We start from the raw sequence: 8,009 nt of genomic DNA on the forward strand, positions 1-8,009 counted from the left end.
CACTATAAAAATACAGCAACCAGCCACTTTTTAATGCGTTTTATTTATGCCAATGTGCATTTCTTCAGCTGGCAAATTACATGTATCTTCAGTTTCTACAGTGGTACAATCTCGACAGCAGTTTGGATGCTGCAGCTGGCCTGTGCAACAGCAACGATTTCAATCATTCACTTAAATTTCGCGAATTTAAAGTTACGCACTATTAGTTGTTCATTTTACTTACATTCGCCTCTCCTTGTTTTTTTCTTGGCTTTTTTTTCTTTTTTTGCAACAACACAAATACTTTTTGTCACGTATTTTACACAGGCGCACTGCGTTATCCGCCATGTTGTCGACTGACAGTTTTTGTTCACATACAAGCGGTTTATCTATGGACAGAGTTATATTTTACGAAAGTTTTGAGGTTCTAGATAAGCTACTGTTTTCTAAACATTGACTTGGTGATAGAAGTATTCTAAGTACGATGTATACAATTTTTTTTGTACTTAGGCAGTATTGAAGATAATGAACTAACATAACACATTTATACAAAGCAGTAATTCATACATTTACAATATAACAAAGATAGAATTAAGATTTTTATGTTTTATATTATTACATGCATTTGTTGGGTTTATAATAGATTATGTTATTTCTTGATTGTGCCTAGTAAGTGGTTTGATAAGTAGAGTGTGGAAGTTTTCCAGAAATATTCGGTTTGGTAGCTCTGTTTGGTCGTTAAGTATGTCAGAAGGGGATGCATGTTTATGTGAATAAATTTCGATTTCTTCTAGGAGGTTCATTCTTTTTCCTTTGTTGGCTAGGCGGAGAACTTGTAGGTTATGGCCTGGGATATGTCTGTTACTTGATGTTCTTCTTCTGCTACATGTTGGGCGAGTGTGGATTTATTTAAGTTTTTTAAACGAAGAGCATCCATGTGTTCTCGAAACCGTATGTTGAAGTTTCTCCCTGTTTGGCCTATGTATGTTTTTGGAAATGAGTTGCAGTTAAGTTTGTATATTCCTGATTGATTGTACGGTTCGGTATTATTTTTAATGTTATGGACAGCTTTGTCCTTTATGTTGTTATTTGTATAGTAGCTGATTCTGATATCTGTTCCTCGGAACAGGTCTGCTATTTTATATAAAAGTTTTCCTACAAATGGCAAGCTTACATATTTTTCTTTTGGCTGTGTTGTGGTATTCTTTAATGTTGTTTTGTTATTGTATTTGGTTATGATTTATCATCGAGTTTAGTTCATCTATTAATTTTGGATTGTAACCATTATTGTAAGCAATTGCTTTGATGGTGTTTAGTTCTTCTATTTGGTCAGCTGGTTCTAGTGGTATTTCGTGCATTCTGTTTAGAAGCTCTGTATGAAGCCATCTTATGTTTATCCGGGTGGCAGGATGATTTATTAATTGTGTTGTCTGTGTATGTTGGTTTCCTGTATACTTGAAATTTGTGTTTGTTGTTGGAGCTACTTAGCAGAGATCCAGAAAATTTTAACCTACTTCTGTTTGGTGCTCTACAGTGAAGTATGTGGAAGCAGACTTTGCTAGACGAATGTAGGGTAGACGAGCATCTTTAAGATGGAGAGCGAACGTGTGGTGCGGTATCGGTCGAGGTCAGGACAGCGGATCACCTCGGGCCCCGAACAACGAGAACCAGAGGCGGAGGGCGCGCCGATGACTGACGCCCGTCAGCGGCTGACAGCTGACGCGGCTCAGCGCCCCAAAACGCGGCAGCGGGTCGAGTAGAAAACAAACCACTTCTCCCTCACCACACAAGGTTCGGCATCGGAAAGTACGAGCGTTGCCCAGAAAGTAATACACCACATTATTTTTCTCAACAATTTTTTATTGAATATAATGAGAATCAAACACACGAAAGAATGATGTTTTATCTACACACAAGAATGGTGTTTTATCTACACACTCTATTTTTCCATGTAATTTCCGTCCCGTTCTATGGCCTTCCTCCAGCGCGAAACAAGGGTGTGTGTGCCCTGTCGCCGGCCGCGGTGGTCTCGCGGTTATAGGTGCTCAGTCCGGAACCGCGGGACTGCTACGGTCGCAGGTTCGAATCCTGCCTCGGGCATGGATGTGTGTGATGTCCTTACGTTAGTTAGGGTTAAGTAGTTCTAAGTTCTAGGGGACTGATGACCACAGATGTTAAGTCCCATAGTGCTCAGAGCCATTTGAACCATTTTCTGCCCTGTCGGTGCCAAACTTTGTCCTTGTGCGGAACCAGTGCTTCACTGTGTGATCACCTCCTCATCGTCCTCAAAATGTCTTCCACGAATGGCATCCTTTAATGGCCCAAACAAATGGAAGACCGGGAGGCTGGGTCAGGACTGTCAGCTTTGTCAGCCGTAACTGACGTGCCGTGAAATGCGATGGCTCAAGACAAACAGTTTCCAATTGTAATACTTGTCTCACTGTGTCAAGCCTTTAACGTGAGATTATACCTGTTAATGAGTTCACCACGACAGTATTTTTACTATTTAAAATCGGTTAACAATTCACTAAATACTGATATTCAATTTTTACTGCCCCTCGAAGCCGTTAGATAGGTAACATACAACTAGGATTGTGCACCATGAACGTACAATGGGGCAAGTCCTTTATTAATATACAATATTGATATGGGTGATTCGGTAACTTAGTATAAATTTGAAGCTCTTCAAGTGAACCTAAATGGCATTCTCTAGGAAAATAAAGACAAATACCAAGATGTTGATCTGTGGGTCCAACTTAAAGACGATTTTTTTCACACGAAAACCAAAAGCTGCATTATTATAACAATATACTCTAAAGCGAAGATAAAAAGAACTGCCAATTTGGTTTACGTAAAAATTCGGACAGGTGGAACATTTTATCCTTATATCACTCGAATGAATATTTATTATGAGTTGCTCTTTCGTTATGCCACAGTTTTTGTCGGAGTTCGACAGTATGAAAGACTACTCTCGTTTTAATATACCATTTATGTGACCCGAGGCTGGAAAAAAATAAAAAGGTTAACAGGCTATGCTCACAAACACTGTGTATTTCCTAAATCAGTTTCGACAGTTGTATCATTTTCCATAAGTCAAATTACTTCTTAGCCGATGGTTGGATCATTGAGCGGTAGGTGGGTACGTGTTTGGGCCTCCTTGCCGCCCTTGTTCAAATGTTGAAATGTGTGTTAATTCTTTAGGGACCAAACTGCTCAGGTCATCGGTCCCTAGACTTATACGCTACTCAAAGTAACTTAAACTAACTTACGCCGGTCCGTGACATAACGCCTCAAACCGCGCGGCCACTCTGCGCGGCCCGCCCTTGTTGCTGGCATGCTTGTTACTAATGTTTATGGGACATAAATCATCGTTTCCAAAATATTACGCCAGGAATTGCTCTCTTTTAGATTTTTAGTGTTATGTTTGATTATCGCACCGTGCATTTTCCATTGCTCACAGGTAACGCGGGAATTCACATGAGACTGAGAATGGTCATGTGTTGGAATCCTTTTGGGCAAATGTTCCCAGTCTCTTACTTTTTTACGGTTAAATGTGTTCTGAGACCATGCAGCGATGTTTTCAGACGACAACTAATTTGTGCATTTTTAGGAGGTATGGTATATCAGTACTCATATCATTCGCGTCGTTATTGGTCTCATGATGGTGATTCCGGAGCATGTTAGAAGGAAAACTGAAAGGTAAAATAACTAGAATCGAGACAAAAATTTATGCGCTAAAAATGATTTCCGTCTTCTTTACGGAGTTTATATTCTGTTGTGAGTAGGGAAACCACCTCACTTACTAAGTAACTGCTGATCATCCTTCCAACTTCGTGTTTTGAAATGGTCATGTTTGCAGACATAATTACGAAGATAGGTTCAAACCGCTTGTGATCATCTAAAGATTTTTTCTCGATTTATTTACCTACACATATCTGTGCGATCCTCAGTAGATTCTTCCTTCATTATTTTAAATGTTTGTTCATTGACAATGTCGATAGAAAATTTAGCTTGAACATTTTTGTTGTTACTGCTGTGATACCCTTTTAACTTTAAGTAGTGGCTTTATGGTTTGTAGCATATTAATTCCGTGGATAGCCTGTCATCTGTGACAAAGTGATTGTTTAGGAAGAGGGGCAAAACTTTACAAAATTTAGTTAAACAGTATACTAGACGTCACTTGTTTTTGAAGTAGGGCCGGCCAGAGTGGCCGAGCGGTTCTGGGCGCTTCAGTCTGGAACCGCGCTACCGCTACGATCGCAGGTTCGAATCCTGCCTCGGGCATGGATGTGTGTGATGTCCTTAGGTTAGTTAAGTTTAAGTAGTTCTAAGTTCTAGGGGACTGATAACCTCAGATGTTAAGTCCCATAGTGCTCAGAACCATTTTGAACCATTTTCTTTTTTTTAGAAGTAGTTGGTCGACGGTGCACATCCTTTTCATAATCAAGAACCAAGTATCACCAACTTTCACATCTTTATCTTTCCGATTAAAATCTACAGCCTGACAAAAAAAAAGCGAGGCATCCAAATGGGGAGTAGGATCCGAAATGGAACCTCGCAGTATGTGATGTTATTCCAGTGATTAAAAATCGAAACAATTTTATAAAAAAGAATGGCCTGTGTAATCCAACTTCGCAACTTATCGATATGACGTTGCAGCCCTTATGGCCTTTATGCGGAAATCTTTTGGAAAGCACGTATCTTCCTGGTCACAGGAGAACCTCAACACCACGTAAACAGTTCATACAGACAAGTGCCTTGTGTGGACGAGGACTGATCTGTTGGAAAATGTCATGATGCTGTCGCATAAGAAGTAACACATGAGGACACAGAATGTCTGCGAAGTACCGTTGTATCGTGAACTGTGACGTGAATTCATACACGATGCCAAGTTCCCCCACCATGATATAATGAGTACCACCACTGTGCCTCTCCAAAACATAAGAAGAATGAGACATCTGACCAGGTGGCCGCCATATTTGTAACGATGGTCATCCAGGGTAGTGCAGATTCGTGATTCATCGCTGAACACAATGCGACACCATTCATTAGCACTCCATGTTTCCTGATCATGGGAGTACTCCAAATACAGCCGTTTGTGTTGCGATGTTAATGGCAGCCTAGTCACTAGACTGTCTAGTCTGGCTGCTGATAGTCTCCGACCAATGGTGCGGGATGACTCAGAATGTTGCAGGAGTCCGTTACTTGTGCTTGTATGTCAAATGCAGATGTGAAGGGCTTACGATGTGTCTGGTGCACAATACGGCCATCCTCCCTCTGATGGTCATAAACATGGTCAGCCGGAAGTCTGACAATATCGATCCATTGCCACATCCGAGTGACTCTCAAATCTTCATATTATACGATTCCACCATCTGTCCAAACGGAGACTCACAATGAGGCCCTTTTCAAACTCTGTCAGTGCTGATAACACTGTCTCACACGAGTAAGCAGCATTTCCGTGACCTTCACAGTGATCACTCAACGTCCGGCGCTGTCCACGCTGCTTTTATGTCCCACCAGACCTGATAGCAACACTAAGCATAAACAATAGTAATGCCCTCTGGTGGCTTGCCTAATCATTTACACACCCACCAGTGCTATGTACGTGTAAGAAGATAAATTGACATCCGAACATTTCTTCTGGTGCTCCACCTTTTTTGTCAAACAGTGTGATTGGCGTGTTTTGTAGCCTCTCAGTATAAACTACTGTACTATCAGCTCATGTCTGCCAAAAGCTGAGTCTAAACAAACACAATCTTGTGGTTTCATCTCTACAAGTTTCGTTTTTCAATCATTTTATGCATAGCTGAATACAGCTGTTTACCTCCATCGTAACACAGGCGGTAGAGAACGAATATCGATGCATGTCGTGTTTTCTATTTTCCCTCTTCCCGTTTTCATTTTATTATATTTTTTCTTCCTTCGACGTGTGGCATTGCCTCGGTTGCCGTAGCTCAATTACAGTCCTGATCTTCCGTAGTTTAGTCGTATTCGGCACATTGTGGATTTTCCTAATACATATACTGTTGTCTTCATGTTTTGGACTCTCAAACAGACACAGAAAAGGTTCTTGGCGTAACCTAAACGTCAGAGCATTTTACATTATGTCGAGCGAAACCATACCGGAAGTTAGGTCAAGAACAATGATTAGGAGACTTCCTGTTCAAAGCGTTACTATGTATAGAAGAGTATAAAGTACAACAAAAGAGAATTTTCATATATGAGCTAAAAGACAATGAATCTCTAACGACACACAACTGAACGACACACAGCTGAAAGGCTGTATTTCCGGAAGATCGAGCGAACAGCACTATGTAGTTCACATGGTTGTTGTCATGGGATTTAGGGTGGGGAATAAGGAGGGGGGGGGGGGGGGGGGAAAGTAGTGGTAGAGTGTCATGAGTTTTCTTATGTAGTTAGCTGAGCATACAGTCCGGAGATACCAGCGAGCTTATGATGTAAAAACAAAGTGGCAGCAGGAAGTTTTTTTTTTCTAAAACAGGCAGTGATAGTGAAATAGGCCTATATAACAGAAAAGCCAGAATCTTAGCGAACAAGTGCATTACTTTCGAAGGTATGACGAGGGAACACATAAGGCAAGGTTTGTTAACGCAGCAATATAACATGGCTTTATGTGGAAAACTGATTGCTTGCTATTGAGCTTGTCTTGACTATTTACTTTTAACTGTTATCTCGAGATTTTTCTCGCCAGAGATCCTAGGACGCTGTTGGAAATAAATGGCAGTTACATTGCTCTAGACAGCAGACAGCGTATATCGTCTGCTTCAACGGCCGAAGCAGAGTTTTCCGAGTGCAAGCAGGTAACACTGGGGCTCAATTGTTGGTGCAGAAGTGGAGGCTAATTAACCCTGTTTCGAGGGTCAAAGAGGGGTCGCCGACCATTTTATTAGGGCAATTTGATGATTGTATTGGTGAAGGAAGTTTATCTCGGTCTGCCTGTACGTTGGTTTGCTTGCCGAACGCGACGTAGCTATATCGTATGATGGGATAGTGGCATCAAACACTGCCTGATCTTCGCGGATGGTGAGAGTGAATGTTCATATATCACACAACAGGATAGTAACTTTCCATAGTTTGTATTAATATTTAACAATTAATTAAAGTACATAAACAACTTTCCACGATTGGAACAGAATGAGTTTTGTGATACTTACTCCTAAAACCCTTCTACACTTTGCAGTACAGTAAAGAGTGCTACAAAATGATGAACGATTTTGAATATAAGTAACACAAGACTTAGTTCTTATCTTAGAAAGTTGTTTGCAATGCTTTAGTTCATATGTAGATCAATTTAAGGCACAGTAACCATTTTCTTATACCGTTTTCTGGTGTAGGGCACCAGCACCACCTTGAGGAACTTTCCGCACAACGAAAAACAACCAGCCTCGTACGTACCGTATAAGCTAAATGTAATATTAAACGTGAACACTTGCATGAGGACGACACTGTCGGTTCGAAACCGGTAACGGTGCTACTTGCTCCAACAAATAACATCATGAACAGTGGTTGGTGTTTTCACTTTCTTGTAAGAATCAGTCTATAAAGCAATCAACTAAAGTTTTGAAATAAGATCACTAGAAAGTGACGCAGAGTGGTTCAAAAATAGTAAAGTTATGTGGCATTATTGGCTCGGAGACCCCGAAAGACAGCTTCAGCCGCCTAATTGGAAAGGCTTTTCTGTACTTCGCACACATGCCACGTTTCCTTCGCTAAGTGTGAGAGGTGTGCGTTTAAGTGTCTCTGATAAGTGCCGGTCACTTTAATGGGTGTTTGTAATGTGGTGTAATGTTTGTGTTAGATCATGATGAGAGAATGGAGAGGGTGGAAATTTGGAAATTTGTAGTAAGTTCTTATGGGATCAAACTACTAAGGCCATCGGTCCCTAGGCTTAAACACTACTTAGTCAAACTTAAACTAACTTACGCTAAGGATAACACACACAGCCATGCCCGAGGAAGGTCTCGAACCTCCGAAGGGGGGAGCTGCGCGAAACGTGCTGAGGCGCC

This window comes from Schistocerca gregaria, chromosome 2, assembly GCF_023897955.1.
Source record: "Schistocerca gregaria isolate iqSchGreg1 chromosome 2, iqSchGreg1.2, whole genome shotgun sequence".
NCBI classification, from domain to species: domain Eukaryota; kingdom Metazoa; phylum Arthropoda; class Insecta; order Orthoptera; family Acrididae; genus Schistocerca; species Schistocerca gregaria.